The sequence below is a fragment of the Misgurnus anguillicaudatus genome, chromosome 13 (genome assembly GCF_027580225.2).
Source record: "Misgurnus anguillicaudatus chromosome 13, ASM2758022v2, whole genome shotgun sequence".
Classification (NCBI taxonomy): Eukaryota; Metazoa; Chordata; class Actinopteri; order Cypriniformes; family Cobitidae; genus Misgurnus; species Misgurnus anguillicaudatus.
Window position 1 is genome coordinate 20897259 of NC_073349.2, and position 21466 is coordinate 20918724.

The following is a 21466-nucleotide window of genomic DNA, read 5'->3' on the forward strand; positions in this document are numbered from 1 at the left end:
GTGCATCCCATGTGATAACAGCAACAGGCTCAAACATCTTGCATATTAGTGCATCTCTACACTAGCTGCATGCAATGGACCGGTTGCATATTATGGTCAAGTCTGCTCCGTTTTCATATTGACCTTGACCTTATCCAAATATTAGCTATATTGGATGACATTTAATTGAAGCTGATATTCTCTGTATGTTTGCTAAAGCTGATTTTAAAACAATTATGTAGTAATGCTCTACTACTGTATATTATACAGTTTTTTTTTTAATTATGTTTCATAGAGTGTCCATTATGTTTCATTAAGAGTCATTGTCCTATTAATAACGCATGTATTATGATCCATCCTCCCCATCATCATACCTAAGATCTGTAGTTGTGTCAATTACTCATGAGACTAATGGTGTTGAGGGTTTCAGTGGTCTGCAGTGCTGCTCCTCGCATCGGCCGCGTCCGGGGTGTGTACCTTATTGAAAACAAATAATGATGCTTTGATTCCAGACAGCAATAGGAAATATAGGAGAGCGATAGAGTTGGGTGGGGCCTGCATTTATTTTCCATCTCTTTAATGCAGACGCACACTCACCTGGCAGTACGCCAGCATGTTTGATTCAGGGTGGGTCTGGTTCACAGCGCTTAGGTTGCAATGGTTAGTTCTGTTTGGGAAGTTCGTCATACTGTGCTTTATTTGACCATATTAAGCTCTTCAAAAAGATACATTTTATTGCTCATAGTCTGCTCTTTCGTAGCTATAAGTCGTTTTTTAAGGTGATGAAATGAAAATTGTCATCATTTACTCACCTTTATGTACTGTATGAGTTTCTTTATTCTGTTGAACAGAAAAGAGGATATTTGGGTGATTGATGGTTACTACACAGTTGACGGTACCCATTGACTTCCACAGTATTTGTTTTTCTTACTATGGAAGTCAAGTATGCTTATGACGGTGAGTAAATGATGACATAATTATCAATTTATTCCTAGCAGATTAAGGGGACATTCCACTTTTTTTGAAAGTGTGCTCATTTTCCAGCTCCCCTAGAGTTAAACATTTGATTTTTGCCGTTTTGGAATCCATTCAGCTGATCTCCGGGTCTAGCGCTAGCACTTTTAGCAGAGCTTAGCACAATCCATTGAATCTGATTAGACCATTAGCATCGCCCTAAAAATAACCAAAGAGTTTGGATATTTTTTCCGATTTAAAACTCTTCTGTAGTTACATCGTGTACTAAGACTGATGGAAAATTAAAAGTTGCGATTTTTTAGCCAGATATGGAACTAGCCAAATCAAGGACTTTGCTGATGTAACATGGCTGTAGCAGGCGTAGTGATAATACGCACTGCCCGAAAATAGTCCCCTCGGTTACTTTCAATAGCAGGGGAATATTTTCGGGCAGTGCGTAATATCATACGGTTGCTGCAGTCATGTTACATCAGCAAAGTCCTTGATTATTATGCCAGTTTGAGAGTATAGTTCCTAGCATATCTGTCTAAAAAAATGCAACTTTTAATTTTCTGTCGGTCTTAGTACATGAGGTACTACAGAAGAGTCAAGTTTTAAATAAGAAAAATATCGAAACTCTTTGGTTATTTTTTGGCGCGATGCTAATGGTCTAATCAGATTCAATGGATTATGCTTAGCTATGCTAAAAGTGGTAGCGCCAGACCCGGAGATCAGTTCAATGGATTCCAAAACGGTAAGAATCAAATGTTTAACTCTAGGTGAGCTGAAAAATTAGCATATTTTCAAAAAAAGTGGAGTGTCTCTTTAAATTGCTTGGGTTTATGTGGATGGCCTGAACATTCGTGTTTAGAAGAATTTGATAGGAAATCTAGGGTGACCATACGTGCTATTCTTCCCGGACGCATCCTGGCGAGGATTTCGGTGCGTCTTCCGGAAGTCGTATTTGTTGACAGCATACGCCATTCAGTTAAAAACATAAGACATACAATTGTAGTTACCTTAAAATGTAATGGTTGCTTTTCTGTAATAATAATAATAATCATCTATGACGTATGCGGTCGAAAATTACGACTTCCGGAAGGCGAACCCGAAATCCTGGCCAGGACGCGTCCGGGAAGAATGGCACGTATGGTCATCCTAGGAAATCTTTGACTATAAATTTGCCTCTGTATTGTAATTGTAAACATTTATAATGGCAAATCAATGCACAGTGCCAGACATTTAGATCTTGTATGAAACTCAAGTTTAGACGTCTTTCTCAAAAGAAACATTTAGGCAAAATGTCATGTGTTTTTATCCAAAATTTGGTCACTGGGCTGGTACCCTTTTAAAAAGTGCACCTTAATAGCTCATATTAGTACCTCAGAGGTATATACTGGTATCAAATGTATACTTTCCTGTACGTCTTTTCAAAGGGTACTTCCCCAGTGACAGCTTGGGACCTGTGTAAAAAAAATATGAGATGTATCCAACTTAAATGAGACTTTTCCAAGTTTAAGGGTTATAATTGGGTCCCCAGTGCTTCTATCAACCTAGAAAATGTGAAAAAGATCAACCCAGTAACTTAGTTTTGGTTAACCATTCTCTGCAAGCATGTGAAAAAATAGGTCATTAAAATTTGGCTCCCCTTGTGATGTCAGAAGGGGATAATACCGCCCCTAATCTGCAGTACAACCACGGCACTGCCATTTAGTCCAGAGATCAACTCATTTGCATTTTAAAGGACACACCCCAAAACAGCACATTTTGCTCACACCTGCAAAGTGTCAATTTTAACATGCTATAATAAATTTATATATGATATTTTGAACTTCACAAACGTACTCTGGGGACACCAAAGATTTATTTTACATCTTAAAAAAAAAAGTCTTGTGAAATGTCCCCTTTAAAACGACAATTTTAATTTTCATTCTTTTTGGATGTATTGGAGAAACAATTGACAAATTACAGATATCTCATCTGTGTTGTTTCTTACAATGCAGTGCCACTAAAAAATTTCTTGGCTATCCTCAATTTACCATCCAAGGAATGTATTCAAATTGATTGCTGCTATTTGCCAGGATAAATCACCCAGAATTGATTATTGACAAGGTGTCTGTAGCCTGCCCTGCACAGCTATGCTTGAATTCATAAGTGTGTATACAACCTTTTCAGTAGATCAGTTGGTTGCACAAAGTCATAGGTTCGATTCCCAGGAAACACACATGTATATATTGAATGCACTGCAAGTCACTTTGGATAAAAGCATCTGCCAAATGCACAAGTGTGGTCTTCCTTTAATAAATACTCACATACCACATTCATCACATAGCCTGTTCTGTACAAATACTGCCGATCTACGAGATAAAATATGATCAGCCACCGCAAAATCTCCTCCGCAGAGACCTAGACTTTAATTGAGCTGTATGCACAGATGGACGGACGATCTGGAGAGATTTAAGAGAGATGAAAGAAAGGATGAAGAGGGCGGGGTCATGTTTGACAGTCAAAGCCCTTGCGCGGGCCGATAATATATGTGCACTTATGCCGTGTGAGGAGGACCGACACAGAGAGAGAGAACGGGTGCAAGGTCAACAAGAGAACGGTCTACAGAAACAGGGAGGGGTCTATTAAAAGAATAGCCAAGGAAAGAAGCCATCACTCTCTGCATCCATCTCTTTAATAGCCTGCGTTTGACGCGCACAACAGCATCAGTGCAGCATGCGATGAAATAACATTGGTGTTGATACGCAGCATTTTGTAAATGTGGAGCATCTGTAAAAGAGAAGCTCTGGGGATAAACAGCGCAGTCCGTTAGTCGCCGCAGCAACCTGTTATTGCCTGAGGGCTTTGGTGTGGTTGGCACATCCTGCGCCCGCAACACACACGGCGGGGAAGCATCCCCCTGTTTAAAATGCCCACGAGCCCACTGCTGCGACCAGTTTATTTTTACTGTGAAACAGACACATTAGTTGCAGGAAGTTGGATCTGTGCAGATAGGAATGGGGTTACAGTGGCAAGGCAGGGATGTGCAGGATTCATTGGTTGATATGAAAGCAATGGTTTCTAGAGACGATGGTGATGAGTGGCAATGTGTCTCTAGCTGTAAATAACAAAACATTGCATTTACATCTCACATTTGGCAAACAAATTTATCCAAAGTCACCTACTGTGCTTTAATCTATGCATTGTTTTATTAGTATGTGTGTTGGGAATCGAACCCACAACCTTTTGTGCTCACAAAATCCAGATTTAGAAGATTTCCAGCATCAGATTTTTTTTAAAAAGCCATTTTTTTGCACATATAAGATTAAGGTCTAAACTTACTAACATTATTTTTAGAGGATTTAAAACATATTTCCTATAAAATTATTTACATTTTTTAGATTATCATTATCAAAAATGTATCATTACCGCAACATGATATTACATTAAATATGCATTTACAAACTCATGTTTCGGTAATGAGAACTAAAAAGTTGTCTAGGTACTATGACAAACAAAATTTCAACTTTTATCTGGAGAGAAAAAATAAAACTGCTTACCTGGTAGCCATCTTGAGTGTCACAGTCAATTATGTCCCTTCCAACACATTTTTTAAATGTTAGTTCATTGAGGGCTTAAACAATGATTGACAATTGTTGTGGAGGATGAGAACATTTTTCTTGGACACATTTATATTCCTTATTATTGTAACAATGATCACCAAATACCACATGTTTCTTTACTGTAAATGTTTATATTATAACATGCACTGAAGCTTTTTATTTTTTAGATTTTTTAATTATAAATATTACCATGTCAAAGAACCCAAATCCAGTCATGGACACGTTGCGGTAATGAAAATGTTTCCCTTAAATGTGGAAAAACAATAAAATGTGTTTGTATGATGTCATTTGAAATCATGTGCAAAATAGTATGTGCAAAAATGCTTGTAACTGTATGCTTTATTATTTTGATACTCTTACTTTGCATTTACTTTTTTTAATCAAAATGTTTCATGACACCTCATAAGTCCAATTTCGTGAGAATCACCCAACTGAGCTACATCAACATCAGCTTGACTCTAAAAATCCTGGGTTGTTGTTACCTAACCATGGGTTGTAATAACCCAGTATTCAGTTACTTTAACCCAACAATGAGTTCTGATCAATAATTCCGTAGAAATTACAGTGTTATTGCAGCTGGGTTGCCGGTAACTCACCGTAGCTTTAAATGTATGTTATTTACTGGCAACATTTTGTTAAAAGTTAAATGAACATTAAGCATTTACAAGTCTTTGTCTTTACAGAGTAAAACTAAAAAAAGCATCAAGCTAAACATTCTGGGAAACAAAATCTGAATCAAAAAACAGAAAAAGGTTGATGATGATTTCTGGTTCCCAGAATGCTTTGCATGAGGCTGTTATTGTATAGTTTTATTCTGTAAAGATAAAGACTTGTTAATATTTAAAATTTATTTAACTTTGAACAAACTCTTGCCAGTAAATAACATAAATTTAAATCTATGGTAAATTACTGGCAACCCAGCTGCAATAACATTGTAATTTCTTCTGAATTTTTTACAGTGTAGGCATGTGTTAAAAATACCCCAGCATTTATTTATGCCAACAGCTGACATTTATTTTAAAGAAAGCAGAACTTTGCTGCACATTTGCAGTACATAAACAATAGTCCAATTGTTTAAAATTATGAATTTAGACAGCCTCACAAAGAATGCATATGCTTGTAAAACAGATGCACTTGGATGCAAATTGCATGGGATAAAAGCATCTGCCAAATGCATAGATGTAAAAATAAGTTCGTTACAAAATCGTAAAAATAAAGTTAGCAAAATATATAGCCACTTGTTTCGAAAGTCAATGCAATGACTTCACAAAATAACAACAGTTAAGTTTAGACTGTCTAAATGTTTCTGGGGCCACTGTAAGTGCCCTTACCAAAATTAACCATGTTTTAACCATGGCTTTTTGGTCTATTGATTACCATTGCAGCCATGGTTTTACTTCAGTAACCATGTTTTTAATTTTTAATCTGTAGTGCAACATTATTTTTCGTAAGGGTGAAGGCCAAAAAAAAACCTTATTTAAGTATTAAAGCACCACAATATGCATTAAATAGTTTGAATGGAGAGAACACGAGAGTGTCATTATTAATGAGAAATCAATTTGTATCCCCCCAAAAAATGTCAGTTTTAATGTAAATGTGTTAAAGCACAAAGATCTAGCTTTGAATACTCAGCTTTATAACTTGCTCTATAAAGAAAGTCTCTCAAGCTTTGAATTTTGCTCTCCAAGGCCGTCCTTTATTCACGCATTGCCAGGCAAAAAACACACGTCTCTCAACCTTAATCACAGTAATGGCTTCTCAAGAATAAATTGCCATTTTTAATATTCCACACACAAAGCTTCACAAAATGAAACCAATCATGCAATTGAGACTGTAATGCAGCGCTCGCGAATAGCAAATATGCCAACGGTGGCAGAGGTCACTTTAAATCTGCCACTTCTCGCTAGATTTAATCACCAAAAACCAGACACAAGTTTGATGATAAAACATAAATTGTAATAAACTGTGTTAAATCATCTAGTGACCATGTAACGCAATGCATGAGATATTGTATACACTATTAAGAATCTTCCTTATTGAATTTAAATAAAGTTAAAGACATAGTAACAGTAGCTGTGCTAAAAACAAGTGCAGCTTGACTCCCATTTCCTCCCACAGTTGTGTGAATTAAAGCTGTGTCTTTGTCCGACAAACATCTCCCCCAACTTATTATCTCCTTTAAAAGAAAGACGCATTATTGACCAAATGAATGTGTCAACTCAACATGAATATCTCCTTTGTGAGGGGTCTCTGCGGTCTTGTAATGCTATTGAGATGAAGATGTAAGCAGGGTCATGAGTTACCAGAAACAGCAACATGTCTGCGTTTTCTAAGCCCATTTGAATATTAACAAAACAGGAGCACGTGTTCATTTGATTCCTACATCTGCAGTGAATCACTTTTCATCATATTTATACATCACCATGATGAGAATTATTTTCAAGATGACCTGAAGTGACCATATTGTGACTGTGGGCTGACAGTCTGGTGGATTAATGACTGTATAGGGATTAAACCAGGCATCCATAGATGCCTGTTACTACTGTTACTACTTTCTTCTCATATAATCATAATAACTAAGATGTATTTATATTATTTTTAGTCAAAAATGGTTATAGACAAAGTATAACAAGTATGCATTCAGGGTAACAATAAGGTTAATGCATTAACTAATGTGAACAATAAAAATACGTCTACAGCATAGTCAGCATTTATTAATCTTAGTTCATGTTAAAGGCATAGTTCCCCCAAAAATGAAAATTCTGGTATAATTTTCTCACTCTCATGTTGTTACAAACCTGTAAAAATTATTTTGTTCTGATGAACACAAAGGAAGATATTTTGAGGAATGTATGTAACCAAACCAATCATTAATGGGGCTCATGAACGGTTTGTTTACAAACATTTCTTAAAATGATTTTCCTTCATGTTCATCAAAACAAAAAAAATTATACAGGTTTGTAATAACATGAGAGTTAGTAAATGATGACAGAATTTTCATTTTTGGGTGAAATATCCCTTTAAGTTCAGCTTAATATATTTTTGAAATCAATAATTGTAATTGTTAACATGAGTTAATGCACAATGAATTAAAGGATTAGTCTAGAAAAATTAGTCTAATTTTCAAAAAAAAAAAAAAAAACTTTACTCACCACCATGTCATCCAAACTATTGATGTCTTTCTTTGTTCAGTCAAGAAAAAATTATGTTTTTTGAGGAAAACATTCCAGGACTTTAATGGACCCCAACACTTAACAGTTTTAATGCAGTTTAAAATTGCAGTTTCAACGCAGCTTCAAAGGACTTTAAACGATCCCAAACAAGGCATAAGGGTCTTATCTATCAAAACGATTGTCATTTTTGACAAGAAAAAGAGAAAATATGCACTTTTAAACCACACGTCTATGTCTGGTTCTTTGACGCGCCAACGCGACCTCACATAATTGCGTAATGCCGTGGAAAGGTCACGTGTTACATATATGAAACGCACATTTGCGGACCATTTTAAACAATAAACTGAAACAAAGACATTCATTCGTATCATTCGACATACAACAATGTTGGAACGGTCCTCTTTCTCCACACTTGTAAACACTGGGGCGTAATACGTCATCCGTGACCTCTTGACGTGATGACGTATTATGTGAGGTCGCGCTGGCGCGTTATTTTTCTTGCCAAAAATGACAATCGTTTCGCTAGATAAGACCCTTATGCCTCATTTGAGATGTTTAGAGTCCTTTGAAACTGCAATTTTAAACTGCATTAAAACTGTTAAGTGTTGGGGTCCATTAAAGTCCATTAAAATGAGAAAAATGGAATGTTTTTCTCAAAAAACATAATTTCTTCTTCTCTTCTGTCATGCTTTTTCATTTTCGTTAAATTCCAAAGAAAGTAATTAATGGTCAAAGATAACCATGTTTTAATAGTAAAAATACATGATGCACAGTTGGTAGCACTGTTGCCTCACAGCATGAAGGTCCTCGATTTGAATGTTCTCCCCCTGGGTTTGCTCCAGGTACTCCGGTTTCCTCCCACAGGCCAAAACATGCAGGTTAGGTTGGTTTTGGTCTTGGTCGGGTCTCCATAGATCTAATCTTGAACCGATCTGGATGTTTTGATAATAATGTTCTTGACTCAAATATTTCCAGTCTTTTGCTAAGACTCCAGTGGAGATGCGTGAGATGCACTGTTTGTAGTTTTGTGACAGGCCTGGGGCTTTGTGTGTTTGCTCTAGCTGCGTTAAAGCGTTATGTCAGGCATGATATATTCATTACTGCCGGATCGGTAGTAAGTGTGATCCACATGCACTCTATGCTAATTTATTCTTATTTACAGTGTCTTACTAATGCACAGCACACACACCAACCATCTAGTAACACATTAATACCTGTAAATGGTGGGTCAAGATCTTCAATGGAGAAGAAAAGCGAATCACACAAGTGTTGTTTTTCTGAATAGACAATTGAATGAATTAGAAATTAATTGTAGTGTCGGTGCAGCAGTTGTGATATTGTGCTGAAGTTGTGTATGACTAAACCACCCACTTTTGTTGTCAGACAAGCAGCAGTTCTGCCCACAGACGTTCCACTGTGATATATACACTTTAACATACTACAGAACTATCACATACAGTTGAGGAGTCCCTAAACATGTTTCAACAATGTTTCTATATTAAACAATTATAGAATTATTATTATCAGTACTGAATGTGACCATGTTGGTAAAAATCCAGGCTAAGGTCTCATAATCTAATTATGATATTAGGAGCATCACCGTTTGATATCACTCATTGATTTCATGTTGATTTAAATGTTTGACACGGCCTTACTCACTCAATATTGAAGATATGAAGGTTATATTTTCTTTACATTATGTAAGATGATTTTATGTATAAATCTCTAAACAATGACTTTTTCACAGGCTGGGTCGCATGGTTGAAAATCAGAGTTTCTGCATGCATCCCAATAAAGATGTCATGCACTTTAACCTCCATTCATTACCTTTGCAGATAATTCCACGGTAAAGCTAAGTTTAAGGTTGCCATGTAGAAAGAATGGGAAATTTCAACAAAGTAGTATGTTTATATTGAAACATGTATTTGAGCTAAGAACAGAGTCCTTGGTTGCTTTTGTTACAATAAGTCAACACCCAGATACCCAAACAGTAGACGACTCTGGCCGGATCTGCGCCTAAGTCAGCAGCTCTGGTGTGAAACCAATGTGATCTGGCCCGGAGTTGTCTGCTGTCTGGGCAACAATTGATGATCCTGGCGGCACACCAACACCTCACATTTTCTCATTCAAACACACCTAAATTCACACATCAGCTCATTAGTAGGCATTCCAAGATGGGAAATGATATGGGAAACGTTCAAAATTTCAATTTTATTTACCGTACTTTCCAGACTATAAGCCGCACCAGAGTATAAGCCACATCACTAAAAAATGCGTCATTAAGACAAAATAACATATATAAGTCCCAGTGGACTATATGTCGCGTTTATTTAGAAAATTTTTACACAAAATCAAAGCCAAAGAACAGACATTTAATCTGGAAAGGCAAGTTATTCAACTAAACAATAGCAGACAGAACAGCAGGTTGAATAGATATCTGTACGTTAAAGTAATATTATCAGTTTTAAACGATAAACCATAGCATACAGATCTTACCTGGAAGGATGAATAGGCTAAATTTACAAGCCAACTAGCGTCAAGTTCGCAGACTCGTCATTCCACATTACTAAATCCATTGAATTATATAAATACAGAAGCAGCATACGGTGGACTCTCGCGGCTGTAGACGGTAATGTTGTCTGTTGCCTCATAAATGTCAAAATTAATTCATACTGACTTACAAGGCGCACGTGACTTTAAGATGCAGCACCAGCCAAGTTATGAAAAAACCTGGCTTATAGACCGAAAAATACGGTATATAGCTCTTTTTACAATTGTTTAATTGCTCCAAATCAGCTTTACATGAATAAAAGCAAGAGAAAACACAGAAAAATCAGAGGCAACAAAAGTAGCAAAATACAGTGGCTAAGATTAAACTCTACCATTGAGTGATGTATTAATGTAACGTATAGAAGAAAGTTCTAAGTTAAGCTAATGTCAGGTGTCTCCCGAGGGGTTGAAAAAACTCATAGGAGAAAAACTCTTTATGGAAAAAAGTCCTAGGAAGAATAAAACCTTGAGAGAGAGAGACAGACATAACTGATCCTATAGAAGATATACTATGTAATATATATTATATACTATATTACAAAAAATAAAATCTTTTAAAATTGTAAATAAAAATTTAAAGACAACGGTTGGTTGTCGCTGGGCAGACTAGGCGATCCAGTAGAATAAATACTATATTTTAAGTACAATATATTAAAATACTACATATAAAATGGGGTAGGCAGTAAATCGCCTGCGACTCTCATGCGGCATTTACTACACAGAGCCGTATTTCACCGAGAATTATGAACGTGATTTTGTCTAGCTTCTTGGTAAAATACAGCTCTGTGTAGTAAATGCGCTTCATCTGAAAACAGGTGATGCCGATTTACTACTAATAACAAAACCGGCTTTACTGATGAGATACGCATGAGAATTTATCGCCCACCTCTACTATACTATAAAATTGGTTGGTGGTCGCTGGGCAGACATCGGCTGGGCGTCACGATGTTGGGAGGCCAGTAGATAACTGGTGTGATGAGCTTCACGGCAGCAGGAACTTGGTGTGTTAGTCTAAGTGTCCTCGGGTTTGAGGACATGACACTGTTGTGCATTATTGGTGTGCCTTCAGAAACAGGGTTGGAAAGTGCTGCTGTAATTTGCTCGACTCTGTGTCGTACAACAAATTTGATTTATTTACTCACAGTATCACCTCCTCCTTGTTTTGAATTTTGCACTCGTATAATGCAAATGATACTATGCAAATTGTCGATTAATCACTATCTGTGCTTTTGCAAAGATGTCGATCCAAGATTAGGAAAACGCATTATGTACAGGAATACTTTCTGATATCTTATTTCTTGCATGCTCTCAAATTGTTTCAGTACAATATCACCGCTTTGCTTTACCTGCTATTAAGCAGCGTCTGTGTGTCTGCGTGTCTTACATTAGAATTTTCACAGGCTTGGTCTTGCATATTATGTATTTTTGCAGGCAGTAGATAACTAGGTCTGATGTTGATGTTCTTCTGCAGTGAGAAGTCTGCGCAGCTGCAGTGCACCACTGCAAAATTAACTGCGTGCAGACTTTAGGGAAAAAGAAACCGATAAACAGCAAACTGGAGAGATGTTATTCCGAATGCATGCTTGAAATGAAATAAAAAGGCAAGAACAAGTGCTAATTGAAAAGGGCAGAGTTAGGTTTAACCAAGTAGCTAATGGTAATAAATTGGGGGTGTGCAAAAAAATTTCCTTATTATGTGACAAAGGAACAGAAAAATGAAGAGGACGAGAGAGAGGAGAGCGATGCAGGGTCATAAACCATGCTAACAAGCTTACTGGGATAATTACGCAGTTGGACAATCAAATGACCTGGGGGGGAAGGGTTGGGTGTGGCCCGGGGACGAGTGCAAGATGAAGTCACACGTTTCCGATGAAAGAGTGTCGTAAAGGGACAGAAAATGATTTCTGAAGGGAGCCAAGGGAGCTGGGAGGATGGTTGGAAATGAATGTTTATGCGTTGCAAAGATGGAATAAAACTAGATTTATATTTAAAAGAGAGCAAAGTGTGTGCAAGTGTGAGAGAGAGATGATGCCCATTGCCATTAAAATGTCAACGCTGACAGTGATAAACAACGACACACACTTGAAATCAAAAGCATGCACACTATAAGATGCCACTAGCGCAACCCCCCACTCCCCTGTAGAAAAATAGCATCCTGTTTATCTCATCAGCTTCGCCTTTCTAATTATTAAATGTCCTTTAGCTGGTTAAATAAAACTCTTGCATGGCAAAATGCATAATATTTCCATGATGAGACTCACTACCATCTCCTTAAGGCTAGCCGAGTACCGCTGCGTTTGTTGTCAAACACTCTCTATTCCCTTTTCGCACACGCGCCCTTCCAATATTTAGTCTTGCTCTCAGCTGGTTTTCTTCTCCTGCGGAGACGCTGCCACCTGTCTGGTTTATTTTTTAAGGATTAGACATGCGTTTCAGTGCCCCTCTTGTGTATGAGAAACTACAATAAGGTGTAAATTCCTGTGACATGTAAGCTGCTATTGCTATGGCGGCGGTTCACACGCTCTATTAAGCGTCGTGGAAAGCTTCCCACTGCAGTTTCTCCGCGGCCCGAGCCGGATCTATGAGTAAATCTCTCCGATCGCCTTTATTACAAAAACAACAAGGCTCGTAATTTGATCACCTCTAATGCGGCTGATAATGTCCCTTATTTCTTGGAGTTGGAAGTTGGGTAACCTCATTTTGAAGAGTGGAAGTTGACACTGGGTCAGACATGCTGACCAATCCTGACTGAGTCAGGCACTTTGGAACAAAATGGATTATGGAGAGCATCATTGAATCTTAATTGGATTACGGTGAAGATATGCCGGCGTTTCCCTGCTTTTTCTTTGTTCCATCTGTTCTAGTGGAACTACACGTGTGTCGTGGGAGCATGTGTATGTGTGGGTGTTTGTTGGATGAGACCCCATGGCTTGTGATCTGTATTTATTTTTTGCACAATATCTAAGAAAATGCGATCTTGTGTGAGGTCATGTAACCAATCAGCGCAAAGAGGTCTACATATATATACAGCGGGGAAAATAAGTATTTGACACATCAGCATTTTTATCAGTAAGGGCTATTGGCACAAAATTCCCGCCAGATGTAGCCATCAAGCCAAATATTGAATTTATACAAAGAAATCAGAACATTTAAGTATACAAGTTGAGTCATAATAAATAAAGTAAAATGACACATGGAATAAGTATTGAACACATGAAGAGAACAAGGTGCAAAATGGCATAGTAAGCCAGGAGATCACCTCAAATCTGTCAGTATTGAGAGAGAAACCCTGCCCCCCATCAGTACTAATTGATAAAAGCTGCTTTAGTCCTAATTGCTGGCCTTTAAAGGCTTCTCATTACCCATGAGGCACACAGGAAAGACTTCATGATGGGTAAAAGCAAAGAACTCTTTCAAGATTTTCATAATCGTATCATTGAAAAGCATTTTGATGGGAATGGTTATAGGCGCATTTCCAGAATGCTGAATGTTCCTGTGAGCACTGTTGGGGCCATTATCCGGAAATGGAAAGAGCATCACTTCACATAAACTGGCCACGATCAGGTGTTCCACGTAAAATACCTGTCCAAGGAGTCCAAATAATAATCAGGAGAGTTCTTCAAGAGCCAAGAACAACTCGGGCAGAACTACAGGAAGACCTTTCATCAGCAGGTACTGTTGTTTCAAAGAAAACTATAAGCAATGCACTGAAAGCAAAATTGAACTTTTTTTCAGTCATTCTACACACCATGTTTGGAGAAGAAATGGCACTGCCCACCACCTCAAGAACACCAACAGTTAAGTTTGGGGGTGGAAGCATCATGGTTTGGGGCTGCTTTTCAGCAAGGGGTACTGGCAGACTTTATATTATTGAAGGCAGGATGAATGGAGAAATGTACCGGGACATCCTGGATAAAAATTTGCTGCCATCTACCAGAAAGCTGAAAATGAAAAGAGGGTGGACATTTCAGCAAACAATGATCCCAAACACAAGGCCAAGGAAACAATAAATTAGTCAGTCAATCACCTGACCTAAATCCCATAGAACATCTATGGAGAGAACTGAAGATCAAAGTTCATGAAAGCGGTCCAAGGAAGCTTTAAGATTTAAAGACCATTTGTTGGCCTGAATCACTCCTGAGCAATGCAGACGACTGGTCTCTCCATCACCAACAAAGGCTTTTCTACAAAGTATTCAATAAAGTGTGTTCAATATTTATTCCCTGTGTCATTTCACCTCACCTATTATGACTCAACTTACATACTTAAATGTTCTGATTTCTTTGTATGAATTCAATATTTGGCTTGATGGCTACATCTGGTGGAAATTTGGTGTTTGATAACACGTTAATGAAAACTCGTGAAATGATAATGCTTTGAATTTGCAAAGTCAACTTAAAATTAGATTTGAATGTAACTTTTGTAAACTGAAAATGCTATAACTAACAAACATGGGAAAAGTAGAGATCATTTGGTCTTGCAAGTCTCTCTACCATCTGCATTGACCTAAAACATAACTATGATTCAGTTATTGCAAATCGTTGCCCATTTGCAATATTTCAATCATTTCTATTTGGTTTTGTTGCATGGCAGTAGTTCTTAACTAGCATGTTGTGACCCCAAATTGTGTTGCAGGTCTGTTCTGGGCCTGAGGACTACAGATGGAAAATTATGCTGAATGCAAATACAAAAACTCAATGAGCCATATAATTATGCTTAGTTTGAATAGCAAAATCACCTTTTCAGAGAAAAAGAAGCCCCTACTAATTTCTTTTGTTGTTGGTGTCAAACGCTGTGCATCCAGTCAAACTTGCATGTGGTCAATGCTAGCCAAATTAAATATGCAGCCAACATGGAGACATGTCAATTGATTATAAATGTATAAATCCAAATAATTGTAGGCAATTAATTATATAATGAATGTTCTATTACATTGTTTTTGTTTTTGAAAGACTGTAATCTTTTATTGTAAAATTTTACGAGGCATTATTAATTGATAATATTTATATATGTTTTTTAACCAGTTTATATTATACAATTTATAATAAAAATATAATTAAATTAGGAGCATTAAAAATTGATTTCACATTGATTTTAATCTTTGACATGACTTTACTAAGTCAATATTAAAGATAATGTTCATGATGGGTTCAGCAGTAACAACATAAACAAACGGCTTTTGTGGAACACACGTAACTTCCGGTAAACTCCGCTAAGAATAAATATCAACAAAGTCCTTTTAGAGTAATTTATTTCTGATAACAAACCAAATAAAAAACAAGTAGATTACTTAAGTTCATATTTCATAGCTAAAGCGTATACAAAAACGACACTGAGCTAACGTTGCTGTGTAAAATGTTTATTATAATGTATACCATGTTAACTACATGTTAACTACAAACTGGCTGCCAAACCTCCCTTCACATACCGGTGATCCATGATCGCCGTCTCCCCCTGTCTTCAGGAAACCAAAACATTTTTGATGATGTATTTGTTCCAGAGTTCTTTTTAGCTACTAGTCAGGGGTGCGTTTCCGGAAAGCATAATTAGCCAAATACTGTCGTCAGTTTTGCCGTTACTGACAAAGTTCAACGATTTGGTGTTTCCCAAAACCAAAGTTTAAACGAACATTCGCAAGTTGCATCGCAAAATTCTGTGGTTTAAACTACAGCTCTTGACCTGTCGTTAGAAGCATCGTTCCTTGTTATTATCATATGTAGACTTTGATTATGCTTTTGGAGAAAATAAGCAAAAGCACAAGCTTTAATGCTGCGTTCCAGGCAGGTTTTTGAGTCCGTGAATTAGGACTTCAAAACCACGACTCACGACTCTATGCGTTCCAGGCAGCCTGTAACCCGTGTTTTTACAACCTTCTACCTGTGAAAGTGCACTGGAACAGTCAAACACGTGACTTTCCACCCGTGAACTCGTACTAGATCGATGTACTCCCAGTTCAGAGTCGTGAGTCGTGGTTTTGAAGTCGTAATTTACGAGTTACAGGTTGCCTGGAACGCGGCATAAGACCCTGGGGAATCCCTGGGAGGAGTGACACAGATTAATTAGTACTTCACCTCCCACGCGAAATCATCAACTATGTTGTTAAACCAACATGGTTCAAACAACAAATGTGCGACAAAGTTACTATGCTTTCGGGAAGTTTGTCGTGACAAGGTAGTTTGTTTCTCCAACTATGTATCGAACTATGTTGATTCAGCAGCGAGTTGCGTCGTTGTTCGGGAAACGCACCCCAGACCATTACACAAACAGAAACGAAGTAAAGTTTCAACCAGACGCGTAACCTCGACAATGCATGTGCGGCCGATAAAACGTCTATATTACTGTACACTCTAAAAATGCTGGGTTGAAATTAACCCAGAAAATGTTACTATTTTACGGAAGCCGAGAGAGGCCATGCACTATTATTATTTTTGCTTGCTTGTTTTCTCGTGATCACGACTTAATTTCTCGTTATCTCGAGATAACAAAAGTTGCATTCTTGAGATGTGATTAAAGCTTACGTGTACTCGGTAGAACGTGTTGTTTTGTTTGTAAACAGCAAAAGCATATTTTGCTCATGGATGAACAAATTAGATTTTACTTGGATCAGAGATTCGCTCAAGCTGAAATAGATTTGTCAATATTTACAATTTTACAGTGGTGAATTTAGGGGCCATCTTTAAGTTACTCAATATTATACACGTTTCTACTTTTAACAGCATTTAAATCGAATGACTTAAAGTCAACAAACAGTCAGCTGGTTGTCAGCTATAATGCACACTTTTTAGATTGTTGATATTTATTAACTGTTAAATACTATTGAAGATAGAAACGTGTACAGTATTACTTTAGAGATGGTCCCTAAATTCACGAACATGAACGTCCAACTTTATTTATATTAAGTCTATCTACACATTAGTGTGGTAACGGCGAAGACCCCAACTCATATACATTAGCAGTCCACTTCAAAATAGACTAAATATTATGAACAGGAAATTACATTATGACATTTGGATTATCATGGCAGGATAACGAGATCGTTTTTTCGAGATCATGAGAAAATTAAGTAGTGATCACGAGAAAACAACTTTCGTTATCTTGAGATAACGAGAAATTAAGTCATGATCACGAGAAAACAACTTTTGTTATCTCGAGATCACGAGAAATTAAGTCATGATCACGAGAAAACAAGCAAGCAAAAATAATAATAGTTCATGTCCTCTCTCGGCTTCCGTACTATTTGACCCAACAATGGGTTAAAACAACCCAGCATTTTGGGTTGAAAGGCTCCTCTTTTGTTGACCCAACGCTGGGTTGAATAAAACCCAGCATTTTTTAGAATTAGGATGATTTTATGTAAATGACAAAAATAAATGACTTCAGCTGGGTTTTCACAGACTGGGTCACACAGAGATTTAAATCTTCTCCTTTCCTTGCTTTTTTTCCCATTGTATCTCTGTAAAAATATTGCAAAATGTTAAAATTTTTGGGTAAATACAAATTTTAAATTGACAGCCCTAGTTAATACATTTGACTCTTTTTGGAAATATTTTCAATACATTCTTTGTTTTTGTTTAATAAACAGATTTTGTGTTCCTAAAAGCAAAACCAGTCCTAAAGCAAAACCAGTTTAGAAGCAGTGAAATACAGCTGGTGTTAGATCCTTGTATCCAAACACTCATTGTATTGGGCTTCAGCTGGTTCTGTAATGGCCGATAAAGGTCAGTGCAGATCCCCTATGTGTTCTCTCTCACTTTCTCTCTATTTCCCCCTGTGTTCTCTGCTGAGACTCAGCCAGGAATCAGGGCCAACTACCGCTGTCATCCCTTATCAGCCGAGAGAGAGAGAGAGAGAGAGAGATGAGCGAGAGAGCCATGGTTACAGCTGAGTCCCCTTAACCAGACAGAGAAAAAAGAGCAAGAAAAAAAGACTGGCCCCAGATTACTGATGCGATTAGGGAAAGAAACGACAGAGATTAGTAAACTGTGGCATGTTTTTACTGTCTGTGTATGTGCTTAGATTCTCATTGGACAGCAGAGATGCATTTCAATAAAGGTTCACATTTACGGACCACAAACTAAATAGTTTGTATTTTATCTCAAACATAGTGAAGTTTCATACCACGGCTAGACTTGAGCAAATCTGGGGCAAAGCTGGTTGCGGTAGATAGCATGTCGCCTTTGATGGGTTTAAATGAGTGCATGTTTAAAGAATGCGACCGCTGAGTCTGAAATGGAGAGCTACTGTACTTCCTCTCGGTTATAATTAGATTTGCCGCCGGAGTAAAATCATCCTGTTATAGGCATACACATTTTGTTGGTTGGCACCCCTCACTATGTCTTATGGGTAGCCGTGCTAAACATCACTACGTGATTGATTTCATCCAGAATGTTAATATTCATTAGGTTTAATGATGAATAAGATTGTTTGAGCAGTCACGTGTGAACAGTTTCAGCACATGTTTTGGGAAATAAAGTGGACACAATATGTTTGTTGTTATCTGTAGGAAGTTAAGGTCTCTTGGGTTTTATTAATGGAACGTGGAGTACAATCTGTTTATACAGTACAGTGTGCTGAGTGCATTTAGTGAGAGAGGGATGCTGAGTGTTACCGAAGCGTTTTAGTGTCTGTCTGACTGATTGACTGAAGAGAGGGGAAATGGAAAGTTGGAGGTAGAGAGATTAACTGGAGATATCGATGGAGACGGCTAGTTAACAAGAACGAATCTTCCCACCCGGATACCTTTATCGGATTATGTGTGGGTGATTGACATTTTAGAAAGTTAATCAAAACATTTTCAGAAAATTTATGAAGTTATGAACGTTGCATTGTATATAATTTTAGTTGTGTTACATTTGTGACACATTTTGTATTCTCATTTAACCCTAAAGGAAAGCTACAGTTTTCTATACATTTTTAAATATACGTGACTCTGTCTGTGAAATTCAGGTTAAAGGGATAGTTCCCAAAAATGAAAATTCTGTCATCATTTTCTCATCCTCATGTTGTTCTTAATCTGAATGAATTTCTTTTTTCTTATGAACACAAAAGAAGATATTTTGATTAATGATGGTATACACACCTCTGATTGTAACCATTGACTTCTATAGTAGAAAAAACAAATATGGTGGAATTCAATGGGTACCGTTAAAGGCGGGGTGCATGATTTTTGAAAAACACTTTGGAAAATGGAGTCTGGCTGAAACACACTCCACAAAAAACACTTGTAGCCAATCAGCAGTAAGAGGCGTGTCTACTAACCAACATCTTTTGCCTGGGTTGCGTATGTGGGGGCGGGTCTATCAAAAGAAGGTCCAGATTCTATTGGGGTAGGGGCGTGTTCACGCACCCCGCCTTTAACTGTGTGCTTACATCATTTATCAAAATATCTTTTTCATAATTTATCACAATACTTTTATAGTGTATGTTTTTTCTACTATGGAAGTCAATGATTACAATCAGCTGCTTATCATTTATCAAAATATCTGCTTTTGTGTTCAACAGTAATAAACAATTCATACAAGTTTTAAGGGATAGTTCGGCCAAAAACGATATTAAACCCATGATTTACTCACCCCCAAGCTGTCCGAGTTGCATATGTCCATCGTTTTTCAGACAAACACATTTTCGGATATTTTAGAAAGTATTTTAGATCTTTCAGTTGATTAAATGTAATATTACGGGGTCCAGCCATAGTCCACGACCTACAAGTCCAAAAAAGTGCGTTCATCCTTCACAAATTAAATCCAAACGGCTCCAGGATGATAAACAAAGGTCTTCTGTGGGTAATCCGTGCGGTGTTGTTGTAGAAATATCCATATTTAAAATGTTATTAACGTTATAAACTACCTTCCGGTAGCGCCGCCATCTTAGTCTCATCCGCATTCAGGATGAGAGCTTACGCAGCGTACAGAGGTTTCTCTGTTGCTGCTCTGTCCCCCGCCCTCCGAATTTGTCATACGTCACTAAGAAAAGTGCGTATACGCTAATACTCTCTCCTGAGTCTAAGATGGCGGCGCTACCGGAAGATAGTTAATTACGTTAATAAAATTTTAAATATGGATATTTCTACAACAACACCGCACGGATTACCCTCAGAAGACCTTTGTTTATCATCCTGGAGCCGTTTGGATTTAATTTGTGAAGGATGGACACACTTTTTTTGGACTTGAAGGTCGTGGACTATGGCTGGACCCCATAATATTACATTTAATCAACTGAAAGATCTAAAATATTTTCTAAAATATCCGAAAATGTGTTTGTCTGAAAAACGATGGACATATGCAACTCGGACAGCTTGGGGGTGAGTAAATCATGGGTTTAATATCGTTTTTGGCCGAACTATCCCTTTAAAAAACATGAGAATGAGAAAATGATGATCCCTTTAAAGTCTCATAATTTAATATTAAGATTAGGAGCATCAAAGTTTTATTTCAGACTTTGACATGACCTGACTTAACATTATGTATAGTTTAAAAAATATGCTGCATTAAGTTTAAACGACTTAATTATGCAAGTAAATAAAAAAGTTTTGACTTGTGATAAGCTGACATAACTTAGTTGAAATTGTTTAATTTTTTTTTAAAGTTAAAGTAACATAAAAATATATGTTTATATGATATATTTTTATTTTTTTACAGGATGATTTTTTGAAGGAAACTGTAAATCACAAAATAAACCCCTCACAGACATGGTCACATTTTATCCAAAATATTTAAATCAAAGATTTAAGATTTTTACCAAAAAAGCTAATTTTATAAACAAATAAACAAGCAAACAAATTCTATTAAAATTACTATTTTGTCAGCGTAGGTTTACTCTGTGTACTCCAGGTTCCTCCCAAAGGCCAAAAACATGCAAGTTAGGTGATACTGGAGATACCAAATTGCACCTTCCCCAACCTGTGTATGGATTAACAAGTGTGGTTCAACTTCTGTGTGAATAAACCAGTTCTTGCCATGAATAGATGCTGGAATGGTGTAGTGAAAGAGAGAAAGAAAGAGAAAGAAAGAAAGAAAGAAAGAAAGAAAGAAAGAAAGAAAGAAAGAAAGAAAGAAAGAAAGAAAGAAAGAGAAAGAAAGAAAGAGAGAAAGAAAGGGAGAAAGAAAGAAAGAGAGAAAGGAGAAAGAAAAACAGAAAGAGAGACAGAAAGACAGAACGAAAGAAAGAAAGACAGGACGACAGACAGAATGACAGATAGAACGA

At 37.1% G+C, this 21466-nt stretch overlaps 1 protein-coding gene across 3 annotated transcripts in view; it reads left to right on the top strand.

Moving 5' to 3' along the window:
- The window catches only part of l1cama (L1 cell adhesion molecule, paralog a), a 78403-nt gene that overhangs the window by 9807 nt on the left and 47130 nt on the right, over window positions 1-21466 (top strand). The window lies entirely within an intron of this gene.